General features: G+C 36.5%; 1 pseudogene; it reads right to left on the reverse strand.

Annotated features, from left to right (window-relative positions):
* Positions 1–10,785: 10,785 nt before the first annotated feature.
* LOC149256381 (putative polyamine transporter At3g13620 pseudogene) lies at positions 10,786–11,788 on the reverse strand (annotated as a pseudogene).
* Positions 11,789–17,604: the final 5,816 nt, after the last annotated feature.

Genomic DNA, 17,604 nt, shown 5'->3' on the forward strand with positions numbered 1-17,604 from the left:
ATTTGCGCATATATGATGCAGATACATGAACGACGGGCATATACGGAAGATATGCACATATAGGAAAGTTAGAGATATATGGAAGATATGCGCATATCTTCCGTATATACACAATTTTCGTATATACGCAATTTTTGTATATGGAATTTGTACATACCCTCGTTCATGTATCTACATCGTATATGTGAAAATTACTGATACAGAAATTGCGTATATATGGAAATTGTGCATATACGGAAATTGCATATATACGGAAGATATGCGCATATCTTTTGTATATCCCTAACTTTCTATATGTGCATATCTTCCGTATATGCACGTCGTTCATGTATTTGCATCGTGTATGTGCAAATTCCATATACAAAAATTGCGCATATACAGAAATTGTGCATATATGGAAGATATGCGCGTGCATATACGGAAGATATATGTATATCTTCCGTATATGCACAATTTCTGTATATGCGCAGTTTCTGTATATGGAATTTGGGCATATACGATCAGATACATGAACGACGTGCATATACGGAAAATATGCACATATAGAAAAGTTAGAGATATATTGAAGATATGTGCAATTTCCATATATGCGCAATTTACGTATATGCGTATATCTTCCGTATATGCACAATTTTCGTATATGCGCAATTTCTATATATGGAATTTGTACATATCTTCGTTCATGTATCTACGTCGTATATGTGTAAATTTCATATATAGAAATTACACATATACGGAAATTGTGCATATACGGAAGATATGCGCATATCTTACGTATATCCCTAACTTTTTTATATGTGCATATTTCCCGTATATGCACATCGTTCATGTATCTGCATCGTATATGCGCAAATTCCATATACAGAAATTGCGCATATCTTCCGTATTTGCGCAATTTCTGTATATGGAATTTGCGCATATACGATGCAGATACATAAACGACGTGCATATACGGAAAATATGTACATATAAAAAAGTTAGGGATATGCGTAAGATATGCGCATATATTCCTATATGCGCAATTTCTGTATATGGAATTTGTACATATCTTCGTTCATGTATCTACATCGTATATGCGCAAATTCCATATACAGAAATTGCGCATATATGGAAATTGTGCATATATGGAAGATATACGCATATACGAAAATTTTGCATATACGGAAGATATGCGCATATCTTCCGTATATCCTTAAATTTCTTATATGTGCATATCTTCCGTATATGCACGTCGTTTATGTATCTGCATCGTATATGCGCAAATTTCATATGCAGAAATTGCGCATATACCGAAATTGTGCATATACGAAAGATATTCGCATATCTTCTGTATATGCACAATTTCCGTATATGCGCAATTTCTGTATATGGAATTTGCGCATATACGATGCATATACATGAAAGACGTGCATATACGGAAGATATGCACATATAGGAAAGTTAGGAATATACGGAAGATATGCGCAATTTCCGTGTATGGAATTTGCGCATATACGATGTAGATACATGAACGAAGATATGTACAAATTCCATATACAGAAATTGCGGATATACGTAAATTGTGCATATACGGAAGATATATGCATATACGGAAACTGCGCATGTACGGAAAATATGCACATATCTTCCGTATATCTCTAACTTTCCTATATGTGCATATCTTCCGTATATGCACGTCGTTCATGTATCTGCATCGTAAATGTGCAAATTCCATATACAGAAATTGCGTATATATGGAAATTGTGCATATACGGAAAATATTTGTGCATATACGGAAGATATACGCATATCTTCCCTATATGCACAATTTCCATATATGCGCAAATTCCATATATGGAATTTGCGCATATATGATACAAATACATGAACGATGTGCATATACAGAAAATATGCACATATAGAAAACTTAGGGATATACGGAAAATATGCACATATCTTCCTTATATGCACAATTTCCGTATATGGACAATTTCTGTATATGGAATTTGCGCATATACGATGTAGATACATGAACGAAGATATGTACAAATTCCATATACAGAAATTGCGCATATACGGAAATTGTGCATATACGGAAGATACGCGCATATATGGAAGACATGCGCATATCTTCCGTATATCTCTAACTTTCCTATCTGTGCATATCTTTCGTATATGCACGTCGTTCATGTATCTGCATTGTATATGCGCAAATTCTATATACAGAAATTGCGCATATACGGAAATTGTGCATATACGGAAGATATGCACATATCTTCCGTATATCCATGCGCATATCTTCCGTATATGCACAATTTCCAAATATGCGCAATTTCTTTATATGGAATTTGCGCATATACGATGCAAATACATGAACGACGTGCATATACGGGAGATATGCATGTTATCACTGAGAACTGCAGTCACATGTATATAAGTTGTGTCCAAAATTTCATTGTTAAAAATGGATGTCAAATGGTTGTTATCCTATATTTACTACTTAGGGGTCATGTTTTTCAATGATATCAATGAGAATCATTTTCAAAACCGTTAGTCATCCTCCATCATGATTGATTAAGATATGTCTTATCTCGTATATGTCATCTGTCCTTTTCGCAGTTTCGTAGCGCAGTTTGATTGGCTGTTTTTGAAGCGCAATAATGTTTTAGCCTTTTCGTAGCGCCAGCCATTTCACAGCACATGTCGCTAAGTTATAACTGTCTGCGCTATGAAATCGCGGATTCGGGGATTTTGCAGCGCAGATCTTCGAAATGTCATGTCCGGGGATGAGTCATTGTGTCCGGTCGGTTGTTGTCAGTTAGTGTACCTTCCAAGCACTTACGAGCCATCATTCCACCAATAGGTTCACAGTCATGCACATTAAGTTCATTCAAATGTTTTTGTCATGCATAGTTGTGTCATGATGTTTTGTTAGTATTACATGAAGTGGCCAACTTATATGTTAAGATATTTGAATTGAAAAGAGCCCGAGTTTCTTCTTCAAGAGAGCTGCATTGCAAGCGAGTCTGCGTTCTAAAATTTGAATTTGCTTTTCGAAGTTGAGACTGTCGGTGTTTCTCTGTGCAAAAGTTTTCAAAGCGTAATGGAGAAGAAAGAGCACCGGTCTGGAAGGTGTCAAAGGGCAGAGCCCGAAGGATTGGACCTGACATTGAGGGATGAAGGTGTTAAAAAGGCCTTCAAAAACGCTGGTTGCTGGAGTTTCTGTGAAAAGCTAAAGGGAGGACACACTCAAGTAACAAAAGAATTTGCCTTGAATTTTACAAGCTTAAATTCCAAGTTATCTATGTTAGAATTCCCAGTATCTCCAGAGGCTATTGCTAGGGTAACTGAGATTCCTAGAGGAGGGCAGGAGTGGTTCAAAAATTTCAAATTTGATATGAGTCCCTGTAAAGTATTCTTGAAGGAAGCCTATGTGAATGAAGATTTAACCAAGGCTGTACCTAGAAGTTATGTTAAGGAGAGTTATGCTATGCTTCTTACTTGCATTCAAAAATATTTAACTTGTGAGGGCAGATATAACAAAGTTTATTCCTATCATTTCAAATTGTTGCTTCATTTCACGGGTAAAGCATCTATAGACCTCCCATTTTACTTGTTTCGAAGCCTCAGCAAGATGTGTGACAAAATCCAATTGAGGAAGGATGATTGTGAGACATCATTATTTCATCATGGCCTAGTTAAACTGTTAGTGCTGGATGGTTTGCAGAAGATTGGTAGGGATTGGAGTTCTTTCATCTATATGGCCGGTTTCCAGAGTAAGACAGGCCTCACCCCACAGCCACTTAGAGAAAAAGAAGAATCAGTGGAGGAACCTACTATTGCTGAGCTTAGAAAGGAGGCTAGGGGGAAAAAGAAGGTTAAATCTCAGTTGAACAAACCAGTCAAGCCCTTGGTTATTAAAGAACCACCTCAGCCACCTCAGTCATCATCAAAGGAGAAGGTCAAGCAGAAGAAAGATGTACAGGGATCAACTGGATCCGAAAAAGCATCAAGAGTTAAAACACGAGGTCAATTAAGCAAGGAGAAAGGTAAATCAATAGCTGTGGAGGAAAGTCCAATTTCAAAGGCCAGCCTAAGTGATCTACTTGAGGCTATTGAATTTGAGCAGGAAGAACTAGTGCTTCTTGAACCCATGCATATTGATTTGACCCAATCTTCTCCTGAGAGCACTAAGAAATCAAAAGCCTCAAAGAGATTAAGGTTTGATGAGCCCAGTGAGGAGTTTATGTTCAAGCCAAGAAGGCTAGTTACAAGGAAACAAATTAAAGAGGCTGAGAAAGCGCATAAAGGAGAAGAAGCTGTAAAGGAGAAAGTGCATAAAGGAAAGAAAGCTGTAAAGTCACCCAGAGCAGAGGTAATTGAAGTATTGACCAAAACGGTGGAGGCAGTCAAACATAAAGACAAGAACAGAAAGGTTATCATCACCCAAGGAGGAAATGTGATTGCCATAAAGAATCAAGCGGGAGCAGCCAAAGAGGACATTGTCAAAACAAAGAATGTGATTAAGGAGCGTGCAGTCAGGTATGCCAATTATAGAAAAGTTGTGTTAAAGGGTAGCAGAAGCCTAGGGAGTCATGAAGATTCAGTGGCTGATGTATATACTTGGACGGTTCCAGCCCTCAAACAAGCTAAACATATCAGGAAAATGAACATGACCCTGAGAGCTGAAAACAAAGTTTTGAAGAAGGAGATTGTAAATTTGAAGACACAGTTAGGTCAACTAGCTCACTGATTTAAGGAAAAGGTGGTATTCTTAGTTTTGGTCAATTTTGCTTAAGTTCCACTATTTTGAAGTCATCTAAGTCTTTGACACCTGTAGAGGAGGTTTGAAAAGTCATAAGTTCAAACAAAAGATGTTTTAATGAAGATGTACTATGTTTTAGCAAAAACAGCAGTTTCGTAGCGCGCTACGAAACTGCTGTAGGTGCTGCTTTATTAGAAAATCAAAGAGTTTAATGATGAGGTCAGCAAATTTTTTAAGGAAAAACCTCAAGGACATAAGGGAAACTATAAAAGACTCTCCTAGCTATTCAGAGGATGACAGATGTGCATTTTGGAAAAGGTGAAATATTTTGTTTTTTGCTAAAGTTTCGTTAAAGGTACTTTATGACTGAATTGTTAGGGTTCTGGTGAAGGTTACCGGAGGTGTTTGTTTGTACACCTGTTCAGTTCATAAGGCTTCCAGCTCATTGGAGAGTATGGTGATATGCGTTGTTTGTGAAGAATTAAAGAGCTGGGAACATGTTCTTTAAGTAGTGAAGAATGATGGGAGACAAGGACCGTGGAAACAGGGCACTTATCTTAATTGATTAATGAGCCATCTACGCAGCCAGTATCCAAAGCCAGCTCATTCAGTGTATTCTCCTCCAACATATCTCGGCCAAAACAGAAAATATACAGGTGTCAAGGATCAGAAAGTCATCATGCTACGAGGAGGACAGATTTGAGTTTTGAATTAATTAGGATCTTTTGTAATTACAGTTCAGCACTTATGTAATTAATGAAATAGTTAAACAGCAGATAGGAGTAGTTAATAGCAGCCTTCGAGCTCGCTCTAGGTGGTTAATAGTGTATTCCTATATATGGATCAGACTTGGATGTAATTGGGGTTGGAGATTTTGATAAAGAACAAGTCTATTTTGGTTTATGTAAAAAAAGCAGATTTCAGTAATACAAACAGCTGTTGTTTCTTCTCAAGATTCTCAATAGACCTTATTGTTCAAATGTATGGTGGTTTATTCTCTTAATGTTCTTTTACAATCTTGTTACAGCATAATCACTCAGAATTCATGTTTCATGCTCTGACTTCCTGTATGCTTTGCAAGCTGTGTTTTATGTAAAGTATGTTTGAACATCTGATGTAAAGAGCCTTGATTTCCATGAAAGGATAGTGTTTTTGTTTGCTGGGATGTGTGAGACTCCATAAGCCCAATGGGGGTTAATTTGATATTTGTCCAACCAGCTTATTTTCATGTGTTTTTTGAAGAGTTAGCCATCTTTCTTTGTCAGTAGTCCATATTAATGATCTGTGAGAGAGCCCTCTTTGACTAAGGAGGCTAAGCCTTAGTCTAAAGCCTGGTCTGAAACAGTTACATAAAATCTTACTGATTGGCAGCCCTCAGTACCTGATTTTGTGATAACAATGCACATATAGGAAAGTTAGGGATATATGGAAGATATGTGCATATCTTTCGTATATGCGCAATTTTCGTATATGGACAATTTCTGTATATGGAATTTGCGCATATATGTTGTAGATACATGAACGAAGATATGTACAAATTCCATATACAGAAATTGCGCATATACGGAAGATATGCGCACACGCACAATTTCTGTATATGGAATTTGTACATATCTTCGTCCATGTATCTACATCGTATATGCACAAATTCCATATACCGAAATTGCGCATATACAGAAGATATGCGCATATCTTCCGTATATTCCTAATTTTCCTATATATGCATATCTTTCGTATATGCACGTCGTTCATGTATCTGCATCGTATATGTGCAAATTTCGTATACAGAAATTGTGCATATACGGAAATTTTGCATATACGGAAGATATCTTTTGTATATTCGTATATCTTCCATATATGCACAATTTCCGTATATGTGCAATTTCTGTATATGGAATTTGCGCATATACGATGCAGATACATGAACGAAGATATGTACAATTCCATATATGGAAATTGCGCATATACGGAAGATATGCGCATATCTTCCGTATATCCCTAACTTTCCTATATGTACATATCTTTCGTATATGCACGTCGTTTATGTATCTGCATGGTATATGCGCAAATTCCATATATAGAATTGCGCATATACGGAATTGTGCATATATGGAAGATATGCGCATATCTTCTGTATATTCACAATTTCCGTATATGCGCAATTTCTGTATATGGAATTTGTACATATCTTCGTTCATGTATCTGCATCGCATACGAATGATATGTGCAAATATATGTGCAATTTCTACGGAAGAAATGTGCATATACAGAAGATATGCGCATATCTTCCATATATGCACAATTTCTGTATATGGAATTTGCGCATGTACGATGCAGATACATGAACGACGTGCATATACGGAAAATATGCACATATAGGAAAGTTAGGGATATACGGAAGATATGCGCATTTCTTTTGTATATGTGCAATTTCCGTATATGCGCAATTTTTGTATATGGAATTTGTGCATATACGATGTAGATACATGAACGAAGATATGTACAAATTCCATATACAGAAATTGTGCATATACGGAAAATATGCGCATATCGTGCACATATACGGAAGATATGCGCATATCTTCCATATATCCTTAACTTTCCTATATGTGCATATCTTCCGTATATGCACGTCGATCATGTATCTGCATCGTATATGCGCAAATTCCATATACAGAAATTGCGTATATACGGAAATTGTGCATATATAGAAGATATGCGCATATCTTCCGTATATGCGCAATTTCTGTATATGGAATTTGTACATATACGATACAGATACATGAACAACGTGCATATAAGGAAGATATGCACATACAGGAAAGTGAGGGATATGCACATATCTTCCGTATATCCCTCACTTTCCTATATGCGCATATTTCTGTATATGCACAATTTCCGTATATGCGCAATTTTTGTATATGAAATTTGCGCATATACGATGTAGATACATGAACGAAGATATGTACAAATTCCATATACAGAAATTGCCCATATACGGAAATTGTGCATATAAGAACCTTCACATTATAATTCCTTCTCATGGGATTATGGTGCTTGAACCTTTTTGTGACAAGTGACAACAACCATGAATACGACAATGGGTAATGGGAAATATGGAAAGTGTTAAGTATGGATTGTGATATGGGCATGCTACCCCTTTGAAATCCCCTTAATAGTATAACTCAAACAAATAGTGACAACACTTATCTAGAAGATGTTGATCATCACCAAGGTAAAACAAGGCAAAAGGCACAAATTTAGAGCATCATGATCCATTATCTAACTCAAAGAATCATCAACACTTAATGACAAGTACATAAGGAATTAAAACTCAATATGAGGTGAGAAAATAATGTAATTTATGTATGTTATGCACCATATCCATCAAATGCGAGTGAAATAAGAAAATGTGGGAGGAATCTTTGGTTAACAATTAGTGGAGAATCATAAATTTCATCCGTGGAACTATTATTTGAGATAAGAGTCACTTGATAAAAATATTGTCTAGTTACCACTAGATGTCAAGGGATAACATATAGCTCCAAAATGGGGACACATGCACAATTTTGGTATATGCGCAATTTCTGTATATGGAATTTGCGCATACATGATGCAGATACATGAATGAGTGCATATACGGAAGATATGGACATATAGGAAGGTTAGGGATATACGGAAGATATGCGCATATCTTCTGTATATGCGTAATTTTTGTATATGAACAATTTCTGTATATGCGCAATTTATGTAAATAGAATTTGCGCATATACGATGTAGATACATGAACGAAAATATGTACAAACTCCATATACAAAAATTGCGCATGTACGGAAATTGTACATATACGGAAATTGCGCATATATAGAAGATATGCGCATATATTCCGTATATCCCTAACTTTCTTATATATGCATATCTTCTGTATATGCACGTCATTTATGTATCTGCATCGTATATGCGCAAATTCCATATACGGAAATTGCGCATATACAGAAGATATGCGCATATCTTCCGTATATGCACAATTTCCGTATATACGCAATTTCTGTATATGGAATTTGCGCATATATGATGCAGATACATGAACGACGTGCATATACGGAAGATATGCACATATAGGAAAGTTAGGGATATACAGAAAATATGCACATATTTTCCGTATATGCGCAATTTCCGTATATGCACAATTTCCGTATATGAAATTTGCGCATATACGATGCAGATACATAAACGACATGCATATATGGAAGATATGCATATATAGGAAAGTTAGTGATATACAGAAGATATGCGCATATATTCCGTATATGCGCAATTTTCGTATATGCACAATTTCCATATATGCGCAATTTCTGTATATGGAATTTGAACATATCTTCGTTCATGTATCTATATTGTATATGTGCAAATTCCATATACAGAAATTGCGCATATATGGAAGATATGTGCATATACGGAAGATATGCGCATATCTTCCGTTTATCCCTAACTTTCATATATGTATATATCTTCCGTATATGCACGTCGTTCATGTATCTACATTGTATATGCGCAAATTCCAGTGCATATTTCATACACAGAAATTGCGCATATACGGAAATTGTGCATGCGCATATCTTCTGTATATGCGTAATTTCCGTATATGCGCAATTTCTGTATATGGAATTTGCACATATACGATGCAGATACATGAACGACGTGTATATACGGAAGATATGCACATATAAGAAAATTAGGGATATACGGAAGATATGCGCATATCTTCCATATATGTGAAATTTCCATATATGCACAATTTCCGTATATGCGCAATTTCTGTATATGGAATTTGTACATATCTTCGTTCATGTATCTACATCGTATATGCACAAATTCCCTATACATAAATTGCACATATACAGAAATTGTGCATATACGAAAATTGCGCATATACGGAAGGTATGCGCAATTTATGTATATGGAATTTGCGCATATACGATGCAGATACATGAACGACATGCATATATGGAAGATATGTACATATAAGAAAGTTAGGGATATACGGAAGATATGCGCATATCTTCCGTATATGCGTATATCTTCCGTATATGAGCAATTTCTGTATATGGAATTTGTACATATCTTCGTTCATGTATCTACATCATATATGCACAAATTCCATATATAGAAATTGCACATATACGGAAATTGTGCATATACGGAAGATATGCGCATATACGGAAATTGCGCATATACGGAAGATATGCGCATATCTTCTGTATATCCCTAACTTTCCTATATGTGCATATCTTCCGTATCTGCACGTCGTTCATGTATCTGCATCATATATGCGCAAATTCCATATACAGAAATTTCGCATATACGGAAATTGTGCATATACGGAAGATATGCGCATATCTTCCGTATATGCACAATTTCCGTATACACAATTTTCGTATATGTGCAATTTATGTATATGGAATTTGCGCATATACGATGCAGATACATTAACGACGTGCATATACGGAAGATATGCACATATAGGAAAGTTATGGATATACGGAAGATATGAGCATATCTTTCGTATATGCGCAATTTCCGTATATGCACAATTTCTGTATATTGAATTTGTGCATATTTTCGTTCATGTATCTACATCGTATATGCGCAAATTCCATATACAAAAATTGCACATATACGGTAATTGCGCATATACGGAAGATATGCGGAAGATATGCGCATATCTTCTGTATATCCCTAACTTTCCTATTAATCGGAAAGAGTTGAATGAATTAATGCTCTCTTAAGAGACTCTAAGGACAGTCTTGGGACACGGGTTCTGACATCGGCTCTAACTGTCAACCCGTGTGCATCATTTCCCGGCTAACAGTTTCCGATTAATAGGAGAATGTGTGCATCATTCATCAACCATGGCTTTTGATGCCACGTGATCCACCATGGGCATGATGGATCCCAGAAATTGGGTTGACAGTACCATGGGGTACGCAATGCATTTGGAGGTTATGGCATGGAGCATACATGATAGTATGCTCAAATTTTTAAATTGTTCGCGGGCGAATGAAATTCAAATTTGAAACCGCGCAGGAAATCCCCAGCGTCACGCAGGCGGAGATAAGGATGCCCCAAGTGGGCATATTGAAGGTCGGCGACCTCGTGGCCATGATGGAGGGGAGGATGCCCATCTCCGCCATGCCCAGCAACTGGAATGAAACGCTGCTCAGCTGGGCTTCGAAGAGCCCCACGACGGACAGCGCGGCGCCGACCTCAACCCAGTACTTGAGCCACGCACCGCCAATGAGCCCTGCGGCTTCGGCTGGGTAGCCATTGCCCCAGAAGTCCTGGTCCAGCTCCAGCGCACCTAAGATCGTAAGTAAGGGCACGATGTATCCCAAGACAGTCATGACCACAACCCAGAGCAATGCCTGGGGTATGTCTGTTGCGGCTTCTCCACCTCCCCAGCCAGAGTGCTAGCGTTGTCCCAGAAATTCAAGTTCCAGAACAACGTATTGAAATACAAGGACCAATCCATGTTACCCTGGTTTCCCACGAGCCAGCGCGAGGGCTTAATCCGAGGAATCGAAATCAGGGCCACTAGGATAAACGGGAACAATGACATCGCTCCCAGAATGACCGCTGTCCAACCCACGATCGAGAGCCCCGTGAAGTTCAAGTAGCTTAGGACAATCGTGAAAATTAGATTCCCCACGTCTCTGACCCAACCGTGGCCAAAGGCCGGCAGGTAATTGAAACAGAGAACCGGGATGGCAACATTGCTGATAACGCCGTTGATCCACCTCCACCAGCCCACTAGTAATCCCAAAAGGGTCCAAAGGCCATTTCCGCCCATACCTCGAAGTTGTTGTCGCACACAGTCTAATCTGTCATGGCATACAAACACTTTTCTTAATGTCTAGTTGTGTTATTTTTTATGAGGTTTCTTGATTTTTGCAGAGCTTTCAAAGTCGAGGAAGGCACATGTATAGAGATTTTTAAAAAAGCGAATGGATAGGTCTATGATCTTCCTTTACTTACCTGGTTCATTGGACCCTATACTGTAGACAGGTTAATTAAATTCTGAGAAGCTTTTAAAACAGTTTAATGGCTATTTTAACGATTGCTTTAGGGAACTTTCAGGGGTTGATTGAAGGCTGCTTCAGCTTCTGCTACTTCAAAGGCGCCATCATTTGATATGTATCTGCAAAATCCCCAAATAAATTTACCGACGTAGAGCGATAATAGGTCATTCCATTCTAGTTCTAGACTCTATGGTCAACATCCTCAACAACCCTTCAACCGAAAAAAATGCAGTCAATCTAGTGGAAGTGAGACGTCATCTCCGACAATACCTCCACAGACCCCTTGCCAATCTTCTTCTTCCTCCCATGCTAAGGCTGAAGATCACATGACTTTGAAACATCAAAACAAAGGAGACTGTCTCAATACATGCAATGAAGATAAATGTTTCAATGCCCCGTCTGAATAATCAGTCTCAGAGTATAATTTCCCCTCTCTTTCACATCTTTCGGATTTCCCCTCTCTTGAGGATCAACGCGCACTATTTCAAAAAAAGAGAGTAGTATATTGTGCTTGAATTGAATCTTGTTTTTTTTTTCATTTTTCACTGTTTCTTTGGATTAAAACACAGAGGCAAGGGTTAGAAGTTGGTAACTTAAGAAATGTTCCTCCACAGCATTCGGTCGAAAACGCTTTGCAAAAAATTCATTCGGTCATTATTTACATACACTCTTCCACGACATTCAGTAGAAAGCACTCTGGGAAAATTTATAAGGATTCTTTACTTGACATATATTAGCGGAAATGATGAATTCATTGACGTCTGTTTGTCATAAGCTTTAAATCCGTCCAGAAAAGTTTAATTCAAATCGAATGCATCCATTGAAATGAAAAGGTTAATTCATTTATTTTTTTTCCCTTATTTGAATTTTGTTAATTTTTAAAATTTTAAATAAATAAAACTATTATATAAATGGATTTTTATTAGAAATTTTTTAAATTATTATATGTTAAAGTAATAAAATTATTGTATAAATATATGTTGAATATGAGGAGTAATAAGAAATTATTGAGGAAAAAAAATTAAAAATAAAAGTAACATCAATAAAAGTATTTCAAAATTATCATAAAAATATTTCAAAATTATCATAATTTTAATAAAATTAAATTGTTAAATCACATTGTTTTTCATATTTGAATTTTTTAATTTTAAAATGTTGATCAGATTTTTTATTTCATAAGATTTTTGGAATTAATACATGCCAAATTTCATATAACTTTGGATTGTTTTTCTAGTTTTTTTTTCCTATGGGTTTTTTCATTTAATAATTTATGTTTTAATTTTACTTCTTAATCCTTATATAAATGGATAAAAATATGTTCTTCATCAGACTTAGATAATAGGATTATAAGGTTTTATATCAATTAATCTGGTTAATCTTTGATTAAAATAAATTAAATTATAAATTAAATTAACTAATTGAAAATAGATATAATTTTTCTATTAACTTTTATTTATATTCTAAATAAAAATTACTTTGTTTCTAATATAATTAAATTCAATTATAAAACTAATTAATTAATTAGGCTATATAGTTATTACTCATTTATTCTTAGTATTTAATATATAATATTATTATATGTCTTTCTAGTCTTTGATGATTAAAAAAGTCTATTGGTTAATTTGGCTAAATGCAAGCAATTTACATTTAATCATAAATAGAAATAAAACTAACTATCTAATTATTTAATTAACTAATTATATGTCCCTCTCCATATCTCTTGGTCCTGTCTACGATGAACCACACTTGTTGGTGTTTTCCACGTTAAACTCTTCTCAAAAAACTTGATATGGATCACAGAAGCCTAAATTCAATAATATTTGTATTATAATAAAATTATACAATATTAATATTTCTATTCACATGTACACATTTTTCATCTTTAAAAATGAAGTAGTCTTTTTTTTTATTGTTCACATTTGCACACCATCTCACATGAAGTGTTTTTTTCATCACATCTCTTTGCATTTCATTTGCAAGATTTCTCTTTTTTTTTAGAAGACCTAAGAATCTGTATGTACAATGTGATTATTGCCGAAAACCATCTTAATAATCATCATTGCTTTTAACTTGAAATTACTTATTATAATTAAAAACAAAATGGGATAAATAATGATAAAAATCCTACACAACAACAATACACATAAACCATGACTCTTACTTGGTTAGTAGACATGATAAATGTCAAACATTTACTCCATTAGACATCTCACATTGTCCAAAAAAAATCAACTAAATTATAACTTTATTTTAAATTATTAATATTATTAAAAGAATTAAGACTTCAATATATACATATATTTTGAAAAACATATAACAATATTCTTAACCATGGAGATTCTTAACAATGCCATGGGTTATCAATACTACATGCTCAATATGACGTGTTAATATGACATTTTTTTAATTAATTAATTTGAGACAAATTAATTAAAATATCATAACTAACTCTTAGATAAATCTTAACCTTTGATGTGTGACTACTATTATAAATATTTCAGCATATTCTGTGGAAGTTAAATCTCTATCATCCACCTAATAATCATTTTTGGGCATATTCCATGGAAATTAAATCTATACCATACACTTATTAATTATTGATAATTAAATTAAAATTATAAGAAAACTATTCTAAAATAAACAAGCTTATTAGCATAATTAATTAATAAAAGATATTTATAGTATAATCAAAATGTAGTTTCTCTAACATGTAAACACTTATTTACAAATTTCATAAGCTTTTTGTAATATTAATGAAAATCTAATAATATATTCTTTTATTTTATATATATTTTTAATTTGGATAAGACCACATCATCATCATATTCAATATATTACTATAATAGAGTAGTGACTTCACATCAAGAAGTGATTATCACCATAATGGAATAGTGACTTTACATCAAAAAAATATTTATCCAAAACTAAATAAACACATTCTTTTCTTATATTATTAATTTAACAAAATATACATAATTCAATTTAAAAATTTAAATTATATAAGTTAATATATATATATATATATATATATATATATATTTCACATAAAATTTATTTATTATTATCAATTCTCTGTGCGTTAAAAAGAGGAATACATCTCCCAAATCCGTTCACCAATTAATTAATCTTGGAACAAAGAGCTTGTTGTTGTTTTAACAACTCTATAATTTTTAAATAATTATTTAATTGGCGGATTTTTTCTCACCTTATATATAACAGCTATATTACTTTTGGTAATTTCTTTGGAAGATGTCATTATCAAACTCTATTTGAACGAAAAACATGATTACATTGTGATTAATGTTCACCATAGTATGGAAAGGCGAGAGCTATTTCCACCTCTATAGAAACATTAATGCTCTCTTAAGAGATTCTAAGGACAGTCTTGGGACATGGGTTCTGACATCCCCTCCGTTCTCCGGCTAACAGATTCTGATTCCATAGTGATGGAGATATGCATGATGCCATCATCCATGTCGTTGTTTGTATTGATGCACATTGAAATGAGCGGCATGTGTATCATGGCATGTCATGTATCATATGTTATCTACCATCTGATATTGATTGCCACCAAATTTTGAATTGTATAATGGCGCTCCAAATTGGAATTTTGAATCTCAAAACCCGCGCTGCCATATTTTGTTGTAATTGAAAGAAGCTTTGGTCAGTTATAGTTTCTTTGCTCAGCATGAGCTTTCGGACGAGTTTGGTGCTAATCAAGATTTCGGTGATTCTAGCTATCGTTGCCTCTGCTGGGGAGAAAACTCATTTTAGCGTTGCCATTGGGATACTGGGATTTAGGGTTTATGTATCACATGACACGCTGTTGCTCTGGAAGATGGGAAGGCCTAGTTTCTTTACTCAGTATGAGCTTCCGGACGAGGTCGGTGCTGATGGCGATTGCGGTGGTTCTGGTTATCGTTGCCTCTGCTGGTGAGAAAACTCATTTTAGCGTTGCCATTGGGATATTGGGATTCTGGGTTTATGTATCAAATGACAGGCTGTTGCTCTGGAAGATGGGAAGGCGTGAATGCCTCCCGACATCATCAACCTACCATAGCTTATTCCAATAACAAATCTCATGCAACACCTGTTTCCTCGAAAAATATCTCCATTGGATGATGATATTTTCCTGTAGACCCCTATGGTGTCTAAGTGCAAAAGGATCCTTGCATAGGCCATCATTCCCGTGGTCTAGTAAGACTTATCATACTCCATGAACGTGCCCAGAGAGTTCCCGATTTTCTGAAATATGTCCTCAGACCAGTACTGGAGGGGTAGCCCCGGGAGCCTGATCCACACCGGCCCAACCCCAATTTGTTCGGTCTCCGGATCGAAGAGTGGCGTCCACCTCTTGAGGAGTACTGGTGCTTTTTCAAAGTGCCAAAAAGAAGAGAGAACCCAGCTCGTATGGTCAGCCCTAGCAAACCGCAATGCAAACCATCCGCGGACGAAGGGGATGTCCGCCAAATGCTGTCCCCAAATCTCCATAGCCCAAGTTTTCAGTCTGTCCGCGGTATAATTCTTGCCTCTGATACGTCCCAACAAGACTCTGTCCGCGTAGTCCATCGCATCCCCCCACTGAATATCTTCTTCAAGCCGGAGAATAATGTCTGCTGACCTGGATTTGAAGCACCTTTGTTTCTTCGGGGGTCGAGAGGTCATGCGCTTAGGGTATGCTGAGGCCCTCGCCTCCACCGGAGCAGCGAGCGATGGAGGAGGGTTAGGGTTTGGGGGGAGATCAGGGACAGCTTTAGGAAGGGGGGGACCGAGGAGAAGCTTCCAGAGGGAATGGGGGGAGCCAAGGACGGGAGGGGAGCTGCTGATCCGGATCTTGGGAGGAGGCCCCCAAGATCTAAAAGATTGAAATGGATCTTGGGAGGAGAGACCCCCAAGATCTGAAAACTTGCAATGGATCTTGGGGGAAAGGACCCCAAGATCTGAAAACTTGAATTGCCAGAAGAAAAATAGGAGAATGCCCAATAAACAAAACCACAAAGAAACTTTTTATTAAAACCCACTGATTTGGATTTAAACATGAATGCAACAAAATACAGAGGTAACCATAAAGAGAGTTATGCAGCGGAAATACTTCATTTCATTAATGGAAAATACTGAAATATGCTTACAACCAGAAATGGAAATAAACCAGCTAGGGCGATGGTAGCTTATCTCTGAGAAGAGATGTGGTGGCTACATGCCTCTAAACTGTAAAGGCTACATTGTGGCGGACAATCTGTCCTTTTACAAAATGTGACTTGTTACTTATAGTTTTTTTCAGTTACAATACCACGGGTCAATTCCATGGGTGAATGAATACCATGGGTGGATGTTACAATACCATGGGAAGATGCCATTTACAATACCATTGGTAAATTCCATGGGTGAATGAATACCATGGGTGGATTTTACAATACCACGGGCAGATGCCATTTACAATACCATGGGTAAATTCCATGGATCAATGAATAATATGGGTGGATGAGTACCATGGGTTGATTCCATTTTCCATTCGGATCAGCTGCCAGAGGGAGGACTTTAGGTAGGGCGCCGAACAGCGGCGCAGATGGGAGACCCGATGGCTCCGAAGGACCTGCGAGATTCGGAGAGGAGTGAATGCAGTCCGAGAGAAACCCTAGGGTAGCCGGGGAAGGCACGGCGAAGGGCGTCCAGGAGGAGGGTTCATCCGGCTGAGCTGAAACAGAGAGAACAGGGCCTAAAGGCCGAGGGAGACCGTCGAAGCTGGCAGACAGGCTTTCACTGTACAAACCTCCAGAAGCC

Source organism: Pinus tabuliformis, chromosome 7 (assembly GCF_031772625.1).
Source record: "Pinus tabuliformis cultivar Carrire ecotype Pingquan chromosome 7, CPIR1, whole genome shotgun sequence".
NCBI lineage: Eukaryota > Viridiplantae > Streptophyta > Pinopsida > Pinales > Pinaceae > Pinus > Pinus tabuliformis.